The 17,471-nt window shown below is 41.8% G+C and overlaps 1 protein-coding gene across 1 annotated transcript in view; it reads right to left on the bottom strand.

Annotated features, from left to right (window-relative positions):
- Positions 1–17,471, bottom strand: part of snx30 (sorting nexin family member 30) — a 129,273-nt gene that overhangs the window by 107,197 nt on the left and 4,605 nt on the right. The window lies entirely within an intron of this gene.

Below are 17,471 nucleotides of genomic sequence, written 5' to 3'. Positions count from 1 at the left end.
TTACAGTATACATATATTAAATAGATTAAAAATTGTGCAAAAAACAGAAATTCTATATATTAAAAATGTGAGGTAGTATCCAAGGGTTCAATGTCCATTTAGTAATCCGATGGCAGAGGGGAAGAAGCTGTTCCTGAATCACTGAGTGTGTGCTTTCAGGCTTCTGTACCTCCTACCTGATGGTTACAATTAGAAAAGGACATGCCCTGGGTGCTGTCCTTAATAATGGACACTGCCTTTCTGAGACATCGCTCCTTGAAGATGTCCTGAGTATTTGTAGGCTAGTACCCAAGATGGAGCCGACTAAATTTACAATCTTCTGCAGTTTTATTTTGGTCCTGTGCAGTAGCCCCCCCCCCCCCCATACCAGACAGTGATGCAGCCTGTCAGAATGCTCTCCACAGTACATCTATAAAAGTTTTTGAGTGTATTTGTTGACAGACCAAATCAATTCAGACTCCCAATGAAGTACAGCTGCTGTCTTGCCTTCTTTATAACTGCATCAATATGTTGGGACCAGGTTAGATCCTCAGAGACCTTGACATCCAGGAACTTGAAACTACTCACTCTCTTCACTTCTGATCCCTTTATAAGGATTGGGGTGTGTTTCTTCGTCTTACCCTTCCTGAATTCCACAATCAGCTCTTTCATCTTACTGATGTTGAGTGCCAAGTTGTTGTTGCGACACCACTTCACTAGTTGGCATGTCTCACTTCTATACACCCTCTCATCACCACCTGAGATTCTACCAACAATGGTTATATTGTCAGCAAATTTATGGATGGCATTTGAACTATGCCTAGCCACACAGTCATGGGTATACAGAGAATAGAGCAGTGGGCTAAGCACTCACCCCTGAGGTGCACCAGTGTTGATCATCAGCGAGGAGGGGATGTTATCACCAATCCACACAGATTGTGGCCTTCTGGTTAGGAAGTCGAGGATCCAATTGCAGAGGGAGGTACAGAGGTCCAGGTTCTGCCACTTCTCAATCAGGATTCTGGGAATGATGGTATTAAATGCTGAGCTATAGTCAATGAACAGCATCCTGACAGAGGTGTTTGTGTTGTCCAGGTGGCCTAAAGCTGTGTGAAGAGCCATTGAGATTGCATCTGCCATTGACCTATTGTAGCGATAGACAAATTACAATGGGTCCAGGTCCTTGCTGAGGCAGGAGTTCAGTCCAGTCATGACCAACCTCTCAAAGCATTTCATCACTGTAGACGTGAGTGCTACCGGGCGATAGTCATTAAAGCAGCTCACATTATTCCACTTAGGCACTGATATAATTGTTGCCTTTTTGAAGCAAGTTGGAACTTCTGCCCATAGCATTGAGAGGTTGAAAGCGTACTTGAATACTCCCGCCAATTGGTTGGCACAGGTTTTCAGAGCCTTAACAGGCTCATTGGAAAGTCCATTGGGACTTTCCACCTTGTAAGGGTTAACTCTCTTTACTCGGCCTCTGAGACAGAGATCACAGGGTCATCAGATGCAACAGGGATCTTCACAGCTGTAGTGGTATTGTACCTTTCAAAGCGGGCATAGAAAGCATTGAGTTCATCTGGTAGTGAAGCATCCTGCCATTCATGCTACTGGGCTTCACTTTGTAGGAAGTAATGTCTTGCAAACCCTGCCAAAGTTATTGTGCATCCGATGTCACCTCCAACCTCATTTGAAATTGTCTCTTCACCCTTGAAATAGCTTTCCACAAATCATAATCTTCTGGTACAGGCCTGGGTTGCCAGACTTGAATGCCACAGATCTAGCCTTCAGCAGATGACGTACCTCCTGGTTCATCCACAGCGTTTGGTTTGGGAATGTACAGTAAGTCTTTGTAGGCACACACTCATCCACACAGGTTTTAATGAAGTCGATAACAACTGCAGCATACTCATCCAGGTTCAAAGATAAACCCCTGAATACAGTCCAATCCACCAATTCAAAGCAGTCCTGTAGGTATTCCTGTGCTTCCCTTGTCCATACCTCCTTGGTCCTCACTGATGGTGCTGCAGTCTTCAGTCTCTGCCTATACTCAGGGAGTAGCAGTACAGCCAGGTGATCAGACTTCCTGAAGTGAGGGCGTGGAATAGCACAGTAGGTATTCTTGATGGTGGTGTAGCAATGGTCCAGTGTGTTGTTTCCTCTAGTATTGCAAGTGATCTGTTGATGGTAGTTGCTTAGTGATTTTTTTCTCAGACTGGTCTGGTTAAAATCTCTCAAAACAATGGTGAAAGTGTTAGGGTGTGCTGTTTCGTGCTTGTTGATCCCATTGCTCAGATCATCTAAAGCCTGATTGACATTGGCCTGAGGTGGAATGTATACTGCTACCAAAATAGTCAAGCTAAAGTCATTATTATAATGCATAATGTCAAAGAAGAACAGGTTGCAAAAATGCAGAAGACTTGGTTGGGCAGCATCTGAGTCGAGAGAAATAGTTAACCATTCAGGTCAGTGGCCATCAGAATAAGGAAAACCTCAGAAAACAAACATATGACAGAAAAAGCAGAGGGTGAAAGCAACATTGTTGGTAGGATGGAAACCAAGAGAGACAGAGTGATAACTACAGCGTTGGTGCTGACTAAAAAAGGGTTTGCGAACTGAAACTGAACTGACTGGAGCAGGTGTAGATAGAATGAGATGAATGAAAAGATTAGACAAGGGAGGAAAAATAAAGTTAGGGAACTCAGCAGTTGCTGGAAATAAACAAGGGAGAATACTAGAAATACCCAGTAGGTGAGGCATAAGAAATAATGGATGCAATGGGCCATTTGGCCTCTTAGTTCTGCATCACAACCTTATTTCTTTCCTGTCCCCAAATCCATTGATCTTGTTATATCCAGAAATTTATTAACATCAGTTCTGAGTCTTCTCAAACCCCTGGAAATGAGAATGTAAAGGATTTGCACCACTGGAAAGAAGAAATTTCTCCTTAACATATGACATTCTAACTGGCCTAATTCTAACTTTGACACAATCCCTTAGATTTACATTCCTTAGCCTCGGAAAACATCCTTCCCGTATCAACTCCGTCAATCTTTCTTGGAATTTCAAAATCAAAGTCAGGTTTATTGTCATGTGCGCAAGTACATGTATGCACAGATGGAATGAAAGACATACTTGCAGCAACATCACAGGCAGGCAGCATTATATAAATTCACAAGAAAAATATATATTACACATAAATACAATTTTCACAAGAAAGAACAGAATTAGAACATCAAAAATGAGTCCAATATAGTGCAAAGTAATCAAAGTAGTCATATTTTAATTAGTAATAGAGTTCTTAAAATCTACTGATTAGGGTTGCATTGGTTGTTTAAAAATCAGCATGGTTGAAGGGCAGTTGTTCTGGAACCTGATGGTGTGGCGTTTCAGGCTTCTGTACTTCGTGCCCAGTGGTAGCTGTGAGAAGGTGGCATTGATGACCAAGACCATGGGGAACACTACTGATGGATGTTACCTTCTTGAGGCAGCACCTCCTGTAGATAACTACCAATGGTGGGGAGAGATGTGCCTGTGTTCTATTGGTACTAAGTCCATTACTTTCCGTGGCTTCTTATATTCCTGTTCATTTGAATTGCTGTATCGGACAATGGTGCAACTAGTCAAACACTTTCAACAGTACATCTGTAGAAGTTTGTTAGAGCCCAAGCTCCTTAACCACCTAAGAAATTAAAGACACAGGCACACTTTCCTCACGATTGCATCTTTGTACTGGGCCCAGAACGAGCCATCCGACATGTTAACACCCAGGATATTAAAGCTGTTGACTCTCTCCACTGCTGATCCAACAATGTAGACTGGAGTATGCTCACCATCCTTCCCCTTTTGAAGTCAACCATTAGCTTTTTGGTTTAACTCTCACGTTCTTCGAAGCACTAGAGAATAGTGGCCTGGTCTATTGAATGTCCTTCTCATATAACAAAATGTATCATCCCAGAACTAACCTGGTGAATCTTCACTTCCCTCCCTCGACAGCAAGTAAATCCAAAATTGTGTACATTAGTCCAGATGTGGTCTCAACAAGGCCTTATAGAATAGTGGTAAGACATCTTCTCTCAAATCTTCTTAAAATGAAGGCCAGCAAACCATGTACCTCACAAATTGCCTGCTGTACTTGTAGATAGATAGATAGATAGATAGATAGATAGATAGATAGATAGATAGATAGATAGATACTTTATTCATCCCCATGGGGAAATTCAACTTTTTTTTTCCAATGTCCCAGACACTTGTTGTAGCAAAACTAATTACATACAATACTTAACTCAGTAAAAAATATGATATGCATCTAAATCACTATCTCAAAAAGCATTAATAATAGCTTTTAAAAAGTTCTTAAGTCCTGGCGGTAGAATTGTAAAGCCTAATGGCATTGGGGAGTATTGACCTCTTCATCCTGTCTGAGGAGCATTGCATCGATAGTAACCTGTCGCTGAAACTGCTTCTCTGTCTCTGGATGGTGCTATGTAGAGGATGTTCAGAGTTATCCATAATTGACCGTAGCCTACTCAGCGCCCTTCGCTCAGCTACCGATGTTAAACTCTCCAGTACTTTGCCCACGACAGAGCCCGCCTTCCTTACCAGCTTATTAAGATGTGAGGCGTCCCTCTTCTTAATGCTTCCTCCCCAACACGCCACCACAAAGAAGAGGGCGCTCTCCACAACTGACCTATAGAACATCTTCAGCATCTCACTACAGACATTGAATGACGCCAACCTTCTTAGGAAGTACAGTCGACTCTGTGCCTTCCTGCACAAGGCATCTGTGTTGGCAGTCCAGTCTAGCTTCTCGTCTAACTGTACTCCCAGATACTTGTAGGTCTTAACCTGCTCCACACATTCTTCATTAATGATCACTGGCTCCATATGAGGCCTAGATCTCCTAAAGTCCACCACCATCTCCTTGGTCTTGGTGATATTGAGACGCAGGTAGTTTGAGTTGCTCCATATCACAAAGTCCTGTATCAGTTTCCTATACTCCTCCTCCTGTCCATTCCTGACACACCCCACTATGGCCGTGTCATCAGCGAACTTCTGCACATGGCAGGACTCCGAGTTATATTGGAAGTCTGATGTGTACAGGGTGAACAGGACCGGAGAGAGTACGGTTCCCTGCGGCGCTCCTGTGCTGCTGACCACCGTGTCAGACCTACAGTCTCCCAACCGCACATACTGAGGTCTATCTGTCAAGTAGTCCACTATCCAATCCACCATGTGAGAGTCTACTCCCATCTCCGTTAGTTTGTGCCTTAAGATCTTGGGCTGGATGGTGTTAAAGGCACTAGAGAAGTCAAGGAATGTAATCCTCACAGCACAACTGACCCCCTCTAGGTGAGAGAGTGATTTGTGCAGCAAATACGTGATAGCATCCTCCACTCCCACCTTCTCCTTATACGCAAACTGAAGAGGATCCTGGGCGTGCCTGGTTTGTGGCCTCAGATTCTGTATTATCAGCCGCTCCATGGTCTTCATAACGTGCGACGTCAAGGCAACAGGTCTGAAGTCATTCAACTCCTTTGGTTGTGGTTTCTTCGGTACCGGGACAATACAGGATGTTTTCCACTGTCTGGGTACTCTTCTCTGCTCCAGGCTCATGTTGAAGATGCGCTGTAGTGGTTCTCCCAGCTCAGTCGCACAGGCCCTCAGTAATCATGGGGAAACTCCATCCGGTCCAGCCGCCTTGCTGGTACAGATCTTCCTCAGTTGACCTTCCACCTGTGCAGCCGTAATCCTGGGCGTGGGCAAGGTCTCCTGTGAGTGGCTATTTTCCTGTGAGGGAAGTAAGCCTGGTGTGGATTTCTGCGGTGAGGATGAGATTGAGCTGTCGAACCTGTTGAAGAAGTTGTTCAGCTGGTTCGCTTTCTCCACATCTCCACTTATGTTCGCCCCCCGCTTTGCACCGCATCCGGTGATGATCTTCATCCCATCCCACACCTCCTTCATGCTTTTTTTCTGCAGCTTTTGTTCTAGCTTCCTCCTATACTGCTCCTTTGCCCCCCTTATCCGTACTCTGAGTTCCTTCTGAACTCTTTTAAGCTCCAACCGATCACCATCTTTAAAGGCCCTCTTCTTCTGGTTTAGGAGGCCTTTGATGTGACTAGTGATCCAGGGCTTATTATTGGGATAGCAGCGAACAGTTCTAACAGGAACAACTGCATCCACACAAAAGTTAATATAGTCCGTTGTGCATTCAGTGACCTCCTCAACGCCCCCACAGAGCCCCCCTTGCAGTACATCCCAGTTAGTAGTACCGAAGCAGTCTCTCAGGGCCTGTTCAGCTTCAGGAGTCCACTTCCTAAAAGAGCGTGTGGTAGTGGGATGCCTCATCACAATTGATTTATATCTGGGCTGTAACAAAACCAGGTTGTGATCAGCTTTCCCCAATGAAGGCAGTGGGGATGCACTATATGCCTCCTCTACGTTTGCATACAGTAGGTCAATAGTCCTATTACCCCTGGTGTAGCAATCCACGTACTGGGAGAAAGCAGGTAGTGTCTTGTCCAAAGTCACATGGTTGAAGTCCCCTGTAATTATCACCAGTGCCTCAGGGTGCTGTGTCTGAAGCCTAGCAACAGCGGAGCTGATGACATCACACGCTACCGTTGCGTCGGCACGCGGCGGGACATACACATTCACCCCAATGACGCTTGCGAATTCTCGAGGCAGGTAATATGGCCTCATACTCACGGCGATCAGCTCAATATCTCTTTCACAAACGGAGATCTTTGTACTCACATGCCCGGGGTTACACCATCTTACGTTAATGTAGAGAGCGAGTCCCCCTCCTTTCTTCTTCCCACACTTTTTGGCATCTCTGTCAAATCTTACCGTAGTAAAACCAGGTAATTCTACATTTACATCCGGGATGTTAGCCGTCAGCCATGTTTCGGAAAAACACATTAAACTGCATTCCTTGTATTCTTTAACATTCCTTACTAATGAGGCTAGCTCATCCAATTTATTTGGCAGCGAGTTCACGTTCCCCATAATGACCGAAGGAACAGCGGGTTTATAACGCCTCTTCATCTCCGTCCAGGGAAAAGTGGAGAATTATAATTCTCCACCTTCCCCGAGGCCATTTCCCTTCAGCCTATCACTTTCCAGCTCTCTACTTCATCCCTCCCCCCACTTCTTATCCCCCCTCGACCATCCCATGTAACTTCACTCCTGATGAAGGGTTTCGGCCCGAAACGTCGTCACTACCTCCTCCCATAGACGCTGTCTGGCCTGCTGAGTTCTGCCAGCATTTTGTGTTTTTATTTATTTCCAGCATCTGCAGATTCACTCGTGTTGCCTAATAAAACATGACTTCATTTTATAAATCCAAATGACTCTCTGTAGTTTTAAAAGCTAAGTAATAATAACTGAACTTTTTCAATATGCTTCACAAATAATAGTTTCTTAATATTTAAGTGAATTAAAAATTTGAATGTGTCAAAATTTCACTATTTTGGCCTTGTCCCCTATCCAGTCTCTGTAAATTTTTCTTCAAAATGAAGTAATAATAAGTATTAAATTCATGAAAACTTTAGTTTACATTTTCTCACGAGAACTTCTAAAACACACTTCAAATTCACATGGATTATTTTTTTTATTGTTTGTACATTTTTATGACAAAGAACCACTATCCCCAATACTTCTGTTATTATCAACATGCAACACATTTTAGAGACCAATCACGTTTTTTCAAACAACTGTTTATGTGGTTGCCATAAAAAGAAGTGATGGGGAACATGTGGCTGTAATGGCATAATACTGACATTTTGATGTCCTGATCTGAGAGTATGTTTATTACATGTCATTACCAAACGAGTTACTGTTCAAGTGTTTTAACAGAGAAATAAATAACTTCACTTTATTTCTGTATATTTAAATTACATTTACAAGCTAGCTATCCTGTTGAGTTAGCAAGTGCGATAGTTAGCCAACTATTTATTTAAAAAGAAATGTCATTACCACCACACGACTGGTGGTGAAGTTGTCAAGATGGTCACAAAATCATCAGCAGACTGATTAAAAAGTATAAAGACACTCTTGAAGAAGACCCAGAGAAATATCAGAAGTACCTTGAATGAGAAAGAGAGAGATTAAAAAAAAAGGGAGACAGGCAAATTTAAGACTACCTCACAATTACCAAAATGTGGACAGAGACTGAAGAAATGACAGTGGAGATTTAATCAAAAAAAAACAAAAGGGCTGCTGATAAGAAAAGACAGACAGTGCAAAGTTTTATAGCAGAGAATACCCCATAGGCCAGCAACAAGAGTAAAATGACGTCCATCTTCCTGAGGCTTCAAAGGTTCAAAGGTTCCTTTTATTGTCAAAGTATGCATGTACAACTCTGATGTTCATCTTCTCCAGATAGCCATGAAATACAAGAAGACCATGGGGTTGATAAAAGAAAAGACACCAACTCCCTCTGCCCCCCTCAGCATGAAAAAGAAAAGAAACAAAACTTGCATCTCCAAAATCCCCCACCCACTCCTCCACAGAAAAAAGCAACAATAACATCAAATCCCACCCTTCCCCTGCAGAATAGAACAGCGACAATAACAATCCCCAATTCCCTCACTCGCAGAAAAGGACAGCAAAATTAAAACCCACAATAATCCCCCTTACACACAAAAAAATTAACAGATCACCCACCAGCTTATCAGCCAAAAGAAAGAAATCACCGAAAAACTGAAGGAAACCAATATAAAATACAGTTCAATAATCACATAAATTTCAGAATATCGAAAACATCTTTTTTGTCTGCCTATGAGGAAAGTGGCTGCACAAACTCAGTCTACTCAAAGCTAGATGTTTCATAAGCATTATTGTTTTTTTAACAAGACTAGACAATGCCTAGTTTAGCTGGGCTGCCTTTGTTCATGATTCACGTGGATGTTTTTAACCAATTGTTCTAGCTGTCTAATGATTTTGATAAATAGTGCAGACTGTAAGGACATGTTTTAAGTGTTGCTCCTTCTAGTTAGACAAATGTTTTGTCAGAGTTAATGTCAAACTAAAGCCATTGTTTGTCAACGTTGAAAGTATTTTGTCATTAGCATCACTGTGCATATTTTGATGGGAAATAAAGTTTTGTTTAGTAATATTGGTCTGAACTCATTTGCTGGAGTCAAGTGCTTTGATGCTAAAGTCAGCATTCTGTCAAAAAGGACTAAAATTCCAATAATCCAATTAGTAAACAAATGTGTAGCTACTTAGCCAAGGAAAATATTGATTTTCTTAAGAAAATCACCATCTCATGGTGAACCACCATGAATCATCATGGGAACCACCATCTCTCAGGATCTGAAGTGGGAGCAGAACATCAGCTCCATCCTGAAGAAGGCCCAGCAGCGGATGTATTTCCTGCGGCTCTTGAGGAAATACGGTCTGCCTCAGGAATTGCTGCTGCAATTCTACACTGCAGTCATTGAGTCTGTCCTGTGCACCTCCATCATTGTGTGGTTTGGAGCCGCCACCAAGCAGGATAGAACCAGACTACAGCGCACAGTGAGGACTGCCGAGCGCATTATTGGAGCCTCCCTGCCCTCTATTGTGGACCTGTACTCTTCCAGGTTGAAGAAGAGGGCGGGGAACATCATAAAGGACTCCTCCCATCCTGCGCACGGACTGTTTGATCTGCTTCCGTCTGGTAGGCACTTCAGATCCCTCCAGACTAAGACTAATAGGCACTGGAGAAGTTTTTTCCCTACTGCGGTCACTTTGCTGAACAGTTAACTGCCGGTTAACTGTCAGCTAACTATTACTTGGATTGCACTACCTGTATGTACAATTTATATTTTCATTTATATTTATCATTATTATTGTTATGAGCAGAGAGACAACATCGGCCGGAAGTAAATTCCTTGTATGTGCATAGGTACTTGGCAATTAAAGTCTGATTCTGATTCTGAAAATGTGTCTCAAAGATGTATTCTGAATGTACTTAAAATGAGTTAAAGCAAATTTATCAAAGGGCATTGTTTTTATTTACAGGTTTGACATTCATTTTAAATTAAATTCTGTATTTTGATGGTGTGATGATAATAACACTCACATGTGAAAACTCTGCAAAAACATCTTAAAATATTAAAGTTCCCTTAAAGGTTGGTCGGTGACTAGATCTGGTCTTCATTCCAGAACCAAAAACAAAAGTTATAAGATAAACATAACAGAGTTTCAAGAAATTTCACTTTTAAGAAATACAAGTCGTCAAAAGTGTCCCCTAATTGAAGAATCACCAGAGTATGGATGAAAGTCACATTCTCTCCAGCCTCCTCAGAAAGTACAGACATTGGTGAGCTTTGTTAGAGTCATAGAAAAGTACAACATAGAAACAGGCACAACAGCCCATCTAGTTCACAGAATAATAGAAATCTAAAGCACATTACAGGCCCTTTGGCCCACAATGTTGTGTCAACCATGTAATCTACTGTGGAAACTGCCTAGAATTTCCCTACCACATAGCCCTCTATTTTTCTAAGCTCCATGTAGCTATCTAAGAGTCTCTTAAAAGACCCTGTTGTATCCGCCTCTACTACCTTTGCTGGTAGTGTATTCCATGATGAAATCTACTCCCATTGACCTGCATCAGAACCACATCCCTCCATACCCCTACCATCAATGTACCTATCCAAACTTTGTTTGAGCATTGACATCGAGGTCGTATGCACCACTCGTGCTGGCAGCTCGTTCCATGCTCTCACAACACTCTGAGTGAAGGAGTTTCCCTCATGCTCCCCTTAAATGTTTCACCTTTCACACTTAACCCATGACCTCTGGTTATAATCCCACCCAAACTCAGTGGAAAAAGCCTGCTTGCACTTACACTATCTAGAACTTATTTACATCGTTCCTGGAGATGACCAAAACTGCATACAATACTCCAAATAAGGCCTCATCAATGTCTTATACAACTTCAACATAATATCTCATCTCCTGTATTCAATACTTTGATTTATTAAGGCCAAAGTGCCAAAAGCTTTCTTTATAACCCTATCCACTTTCAATGAATTATGAATTCCCAGATCATTTTGTTCTCCCAAGCTCCTCAGTGCCCTACTGTTCACTGTGTAAGACCTACCCTGGCACCTTGCACTTGCCTGGATTAAATTACATCTGCTGTTTCTCACTGCAACACACACAAAATGCTGGTAGAACACAACAGGCCAGGCAGCATCTATAGGGAAAGCGCTGTCGACGTTTCGGGCCGAGACGTCGACAGCGCTTCTCCCTATAGATGCTGCCTGGCCTGCTGTGTTCTACCAGCATTTTGTGTGTGTTGCTGTTTGAATTTCCAGCATCTCCAGATTTCCTCGTGTTTGCCATTTCTCAGCCCATTTTTCCATCTGATCCAGATCCCTCTACATACCATGATACCCTTCCTTGCTGGACACTACACCCCCGGTCTTGGTGTCATCTGCAAATTTGCTGATCCAGTTCACCACATTATCATCCAGATCGTTGATATGGATGACAAACAACAATGGACCCAGCACCAATCCCTGTGACACTCTACTAGTTACAGGCCTCCAGTCAGAGAGGCAACCAACTACAATCACTCCCTGGCTTTTCTCACAAAGCCGATGTCTTTTTTAATTTACTACCTCATCTTGAATGCTGAGTGACTGAACCTTCTTGACCAACCTCCCTTGGGAGAACTTGTCAAATGCCTTGCTAAAGTCCACATAGACAATATCCACTGCCTTGCCTTTATCTTCTTTCCTGATATCTTCCTTGAAAAACTCAATAAGATTGGTTAGACATGACCTACCATTCATGAAGCCATGCTGACTATCCTTTAATCAGCCAATGTCTATCCAAATGGTTATATATCTGGTCCCTCAGAATACCTCCAATAATTTTCCCACTACTCATGTCAGGCTTACCAGCCTATAATTTCTAGAGGGGGAGGTGCATTTGAGCCTTTCTTAAACAGCAGAACAACATTGGCTATCCTCCAATCCTCTTGTACCTCACTTGTCGTTAATGATGATTTAAATATCTCTGCCAGGGCCTCGACAATTTCTGCACTTGCCTCCCGCAAATTCCAAGGGAACACCTTGTCAGGCCCTGGGAATTCATCCATCCTGATTTGCTTCAGGACAGGAAACACCTCTTCCTCTGTAATCTGTATAGGGTCCATGAAGTTGATGTTACATTGCCTCACTTCTACAGACTCCATGTCTGTCTCCTGAATAAATACAGGTGCAAAAAAAAACACTTAAGATCTCCCCCATCTCTTCTGGTTCCACATATTAATTACCTTTCTGATCTTCCAGAGGTCCAATTATGTCCCTTGCAATCCTTTTGCTCTTAACTTATCTGTAGAATCCCTTAGGCTTCTCCTTCACTTTGTCTGCTTGAGCAAGTGTATGCCTTCTTTTATCCCTCCTGATTTCTTTCTGACATGTCCTCTTGCATTTTCTTATACTCCATAAGCACTTCATTTGTTCCTACCTGCCTATATCTGTTAAACACCTTCCTTTTTCATAACCAGGGCCTTAATATCCCTTGAAAACCAAGGATCCCTACACTTGTTATCTTTACTTTATTCTGACAGGCACATACAAGCTTTGTACACTTAAAATTTCACTTTTGAAGGCCTTCCACTTGCCAAGAACACCTTTGCCAGAAAACAGCCTGTCCCAATCCATACTTCCTAGATCATTTCTGATGCTATTAAAATTGGCTTTCCTCTGATTTAGAATTTCAACCCGTGGACCAGACCTATCTTTTGCATAATTACTTTGAAACTATTGTTATTGTGATCACTAGATGCAAAACATTCCCCCACACAAACTTCTGTTAACTGCCCTGTCTCATTCCCTAATAGAAGAACAAGTATCACACACTCTCTTTAGGGTCTTCTATCTACTGATTAAGGAAATGTTCCTGAACACATTTGACAAAACTGTGTTGGATGTGTTCTGGGACCCAGAAGCGCGAGGTTGTGCATGAGGTAGGTTCCAAGAGTATGTAACTGCTGTGCTGCCGATGGAAAATGGGGTGTGAGTGGTGTGAGTTCTCCTGAAGTTGATAACCATCTCCTCCGGACTAGAAATGCCTTGCAAAGTGTGACATCGAACCATCAGTTAAAATTGATACTTGAATCCGGCTGGAAGCCTAAGAAAAGTTAATTCATCAAAATGAAACTTGTCCACATTTGAAGTCTGCCAATTTAGAATGGGGTTTTTGAAAAATAATTTTATTTTCATTAAGTGAAAAGATTAAAAGAAAATCAAAAAGCAAACATTGCTAGCCTTTAATTAACAAGGACTGGTGTAGTCACGTGCCTGCAGCTGGGTCACTGAATCAATGCTGAAAAGAAAATTGATATAAATTCTTATCCCAAGTATTAAAAACTATTGATAGGTCCCAATCTCAGAGGTGAACCTTTCAAATTGACTACAATTTTGAAAAGGAATCCTGAAATATTTATATGTAAAATATGTTTTCACCTGTATCCATGCTAGGTGAAAATATTATGAATGTAACATGCCAAAGTAACAAGATAACTCTGGTATATTTAGTTCTGTCTTCAAAGAGCATACATTAGTGTGAGTACTAGTGGAAACATTTATTACTCTGTTTTTGACTGCAGATAAACTCAAAAACACTATTTTTCTGCACCTTAAACCCTTTTGTATTGGTAATGTTTCAACATCAAAGCATCTTTGTTGTGATAATGTTTCAACATCAAACATTTCCACAGGGGCATACAGAATGGAGATGGTACGGTAAAAATGGAAGGTTGTGTTAATCAAAATATCACCAGTGTAATTTGGGTATGTTTAGATTTTAAGAAAGAGAGAAGCAGCTACAGTTCAGGAGAAAAACCTGAGCAGCTGGCATAGCGAGCTCTGTTGCAAACCTTACAATATTTAATATTAATGCACTTTAGCTTGTTATTTATGTGCGATTCAGCTGTAGATTTTATCCTTACTTTCATAAGTTTTGTGTGATATGTGTATTCTGTTTTACACTGATTCAAAGAAATGTTACCTCATTTCAATATACATTATATGGTTATACTGTATATTTTATATACATGTACAGTGCCAATAAAAAATATTCACCCCCCCCCCCCCCGGAAGTTTTCATGTTTTATTGTTTTACAACATTGAATCTCAGTGGATTTAATTTGGCTTTTTTGACACTGATCAGCAGAAAAAGACTCTTTCATGTCAAAGTGAAAACAGATCTCTACAAAGTGATTTAAATTAATTACAAATATAAAATACAAAATATTTGATTGCACAAGTATTCACCCCCTTTAATTTGACACACATAATCATCACTGCTGCAGCCAGCTGGTTTTAGAAGCCACATAATTAGTTAAATGGAGATTAACTGGTGCAGTCAAGATGTTTCAATTAATTGTTGTAAAAATACACTTGTATCTGATGGATCCAACTGCTGGTGTGTCAGTATCCTGGCAAAAAACTACACCATGGAAGATAAAAGAACTCTCCAAGCAAATCTGAAAAGGTTATTGAAAAGCACGAGTCACAATATGGATACAAGAACATCTCCAAATCACTGAATACCCCTTGGAGTACAGTTAAGTCAATCATCAAAAAATGGAAAGAATATGGCACAGCTGTAAATTTGCCTAAAACAGGCTGTCCTCAAAAACTGAGTGATAATGCAGAAGGGGCCTGATGAGGGAGACCACCAAGAGACCTATGACAACTCTAGAGAAATTACATGCTTCAACGGTGGAGATGGGAGAGTCTGCACATACAACAACTTGACGGGGTGCTTCACCAGTCACAGCTTTATGGAAGAGTGGCAAGGAGAAAGCCATTGTTGGAAAAAAAAACTCACATGAAATTTTGGCTAGAGTTTGCCAGAAGGCAAGTGGGAGACTCTGAAGTCAGCTGGAAGTTCTATGGTCTGATGAAACCAAAATTGAGATTTTTTGGCCATCAGACTAAACACACTTTTTGGCGTAAGCCAAACACCACACATCATCAAAAATACACCATCCCCATTGTGAAGAAAGGTGAAGGCTGAATCATGCTGCGGGGATGCTTCACAGCAGCAGGTCCTGGAAGGCTTGTGAAGGTAGAAGGTAAAATGAATGCAGCAAACCACCTACCCTGATGCCTTTCAGTGTGATTCTTGTCGGTGATTTCATTCAGGCTAGCTTGAAGAAATCCCTGCCCAATTACCATTAGCACATCTCCTGCAGCATCAAGGGACCCAACACATCTGACCACTTCTATCCTACCATCAACAATGCCTACTGTTCCAATTCTAGACTGCACTTTGGGAAATCTGATCATGTGAATGGCCTCCTCCTTCCTGCATTCAGGCAAAGGCAAAAGGGAAAGGCACCAGGGGGAAGTTACTGCAGGCAAAATCAGAATCAGGTTCAATATCACTGGCATATGTCGTGAAATCCAAAACTGCTCGCAATGCTCAAGGTGAGGCCTCACAAGTGCTTTACTAATTCTCAACATTACATCCTTGCTTTTATATTCTAGTCTTCTTGAAATGAATGCTAACATTGCATTTGCTTCTTTCACCACAGCCTCAACCTGCAAATTACCCTTTAGGGAATCCTGCACAAGGATTCCCAAGTCTCTTTGCTCCTCCATTTTTTTTGTATTTTATCTCCATTTAGAAAACAGTCAACCCTTTCATTTCTTCTACCAATGCAGCAAGATTTTCTCTTGAGGAAACCATGCTGACTACAGAAGAATGTGATAACCTGCCTCAGTAACTACCATCCAATAACACTTACATCCACGGCGATGTAATGCTTTGAGAGGTTGGTCAATGAACTTATCAACTCCTGCTTGAAGAGTGACTTAGATCCACTTCAATTTGCCTGCTCACAACAGGTCTACAGCAGATGCCATTCAACCCTGGTGCATCTGGACAGTGAAGGGGCATACATCAGAATACTCTCTATTGACTACAGCTCAGCTTTCAAAATCATCATCCCTTCAAAACTAATCACTGAGCTCCAATACCTAGGCCTTGATACCTCCTTGTGTAACCGGTTTTCTCATTTGCAGACCCAGTCAGTTCGGATTTGTAACATCTCCTGCACAATCTCCATCAACACAGGTGCACCACAAGGCTGATGGTTAGCCCCCTGCTCTACTCGCTTTACACTTATGACAGTGTGGTTAAGCACAGCTCCAATGCTATTTTAAGTTTGTTGGCAACACCACTGTTGATGGCTGAATCAAAGGTAGTGATGCACCGGAATACAAGAGGGAGATGAAAAATCTGGTTGAATTGTGCTACAACAACAACCTCTCTTTCAAAATCAAACAAACCACAGAGGTGATTATTGACAAAAGGAGGAAGAAACTGGAGGTCATGAGTCAATCCTCACTAGGGGATTAGAGGTGAAGAGGGTCAGTAACTTTAATTTCCTTGGCGTTATCGTATCAGAGGACGATATAGTACGAGCATGCAAGTACTATCACAAAGAAGGCAAATATGGTTTTCAAAGTTTCCCACCATTGGGGTTTTCATTCAGAATGGTCATTGATAGATTCCTATGATTAATTATCATTGTTTTGGTTATGGCTGAATTGAGGCAGTGGGGCACCGTCCCAAGAGCGTTTGAAGGGCAGGGCCAGGGTCCAAGAGTGAGGAATGACCAAATGTTTGGACAATTTAAGCACTGGGCCAGGTTGAATAGGTCAAGATGTTGGGACCGGAGGTGAGGGACAGACCAGTTCTGCTTGCTGCTCTGCAATGTTTACTCCGCTCTGCACTGAATGAGGCTGCAGCCCACTCCAGCTGCTGTGATGCTTGGCTTTGTGTCTGTGGATTTACTTTTGTAAAACTTCAGTTCTGAATGCTATTTGCTTACTTTTATTGTTTCCATGATTTGTTTTTTTCTCTCTGCATGTTGGGTGTTTGATACCTTTTTTTTAATGAGTTATTTTGGGTTTCTTTGCTTTGTGACTGCCTGTAAGGAGACAAATCTCAAGGTTGTATAAATACTTTTATACTAAATGTACGTTGAACTTTATGACTTGGATTAAATGATAGAATGAATGGTAACCAATTTTGTCACTGATACGAATGAGCAGGGAAACAAGTTGTAAAGATGCCAGTTTCCAAAAGTTAAGCAAATGAGCAAAAATTTGGTACGTTCATGTTTATTGTCATCTGTCTGTACATATATACACAGACATCCCACCTCTCCCGGAAGTTCTGGGAGTTTCCTGCATATTGATAGCGACTCCCTGACGCCTGCAAATTACATACAATATCCCGGAAATCAATTTTTTTGAGAGCAAGCAAGTGAGAGAAGGAGAGAGAGAGAGAGAGACAGAGAGCAAGTGACAGATGTAGTGAGAGAGTGAGAGAGAGAGCATCCTGATTGGTCTCTCTTTGTGCTAAGTAGACCTATCAGCTTTCTCTGTGGGCAGGCTTTACAGTCGACCTCTCTCTCTCTCTTTCATTGTCCACCAAGCAGATTTATTGAGCCAAAGGTATTGAGA

This window comes from Hemitrygon akajei, chromosome 6 (genome assembly GCF_048418815.1).
Source record: "Hemitrygon akajei chromosome 6, sHemAka1.3, whole genome shotgun sequence".
In the NCBI taxonomy this organism is placed as follows: Eukaryota; Metazoa; Chordata; class Chondrichthyes; order Myliobatiformes; family Dasyatidae; genus Hemitrygon; species Hemitrygon akajei.
The sequence above is the reverse complement of the archived record's forward strand: the minus strand, read 5'-3'. Positions and strand labels throughout refer to the sequence as shown.